Here is a 1621-nt window from a genome sequence, read left to right on the forward strand (position 1 = left end):
GGACCAAAAGCCTGCTCAGAATCCGTAGCAGGATGGCCACGTTACAAAATAGAAATTGTTGAATTTAGTTCACAATGTTGCATTAGATTCACACAAAATAACGTAGACCATCAAAAATACGCACCCGAAAAACAGCGGAACAGCCGGTAAACAGCAGTTGGAGACCTTTATAAGAAAAAGAGAAAGACGATAAGGCATTAGGGCACCTGGAGGCAATTTCCTTATCGTTCTTGCTGCCTTTTCTGCTTGATCCAGACACCTTTGATCCCTACGCGCAGCCGGACATCTCATTGCTACCTGATAGATAGTGCCCTCGATTCCGTGACTGAGGCTAAATTTTCTATCTACAGCTTCCAGCGCGACCACATGACTCCAAGCCCACTCAAAGCCCCCACTGGTGTGGTCCCTCCCTCACAGCAGACACTTATGACTCTAAGCTCACGTTCCCTCAACAGACAGCTGCCTCCCAAGCTCAATGTCCCTCAAACAGACAGTGACTCAAGCCACCGTCCTCAGCAGACAATGCCTCCAGCGTCACTCGCACCACTCTAGCAGACACTAATAGATCCAAGCTCACTGTCCCTCCCACAGAAGGCTGCCTCCAAGCCCACCTGTCCACTCCGCAGCCCACATGCTCCAAGCCCCCACGTACCTCCGCAGACACATGCCTCCTCCAAGCTTCATGGTATACGTCAACAGACAGCAGGCATTCACATCCAAGCTCACTGTACATCAACAGCCAGTGACTCAAAGTTCCAACTGTCCCTTTAGCAGGACACCATCAGCCCCTCCCACCCTTACACTTTCTCACCCCCTCAGCAGACACATGACCTCGAAGCTCCCTTTTCTCACCATTGTAAGTAGACAATGAAAGACAAAAGCTATCACGTCATGCCTCCCAATAGCGCGCTCCAGCAGACAGCATGCCTCCACGCTCATGTGTCCTCTCAAGAAGACAGGCCGCTGTGCCTCCACGTGCTGCTCACATGTATGTACACGTCTATGCGGAGACACAGACTCAACAATAAGTCACCCTTGACAACAAGACGAGCGCATTCCCGTCACCGAAGCTACAAACTAGTCCAAAACCACTGCACACTTAAAAACGCAGACATTAATAACATGCAGGGGACATAATAAAAGGGAAAACCGTCAAAACCACAAAAGTAAGCTAATAAGGGGGTCTCTAAAGCGATCGTTCAGCTGAACCAGCCCATAAATATTGGGACGCGCCGTCCAGCATATTGCACTTTAACCTTTTCACGAGACCAATATATCAAAAGGAACAAAACAGGACCAAACGAAAGAAAAGACAACTAATCATAACTTAATAACATGCCCGTTACTTGAAAATGAGTGTGGGGAAAAAAAAACAATGACGTACATATTATGATATGCTATCCAATAAAAAAACACAGTAGAAACAATATTAAACCCTGGCAGATATGTTTAAACAGTACATTTTATAAAATGTCGAAACGTCTGCGTGCCTATCAAGTCATTAGTTCATTCAGGGCCACGGCTGCATGATTTTAAGTGTCGTGTTATGACCGTTACTAGAAAAAGGGAAAAACTAATACATTTGACACATCTTCTGTTACGCTTGGATATTAAAATGTCC

The sequence above is a fragment of the Etheostoma spectabile genome, chromosome 2 (genome assembly GCF_008692095.1).
Source record: "Etheostoma spectabile isolate EspeVRDwgs_2016 chromosome 2, UIUC_Espe_1.0, whole genome shotgun sequence".
Lineage (NCBI taxonomy): Eukaryota > Metazoa > Chordata > Actinopteri > Perciformes > Percidae > Etheostoma > Etheostoma spectabile.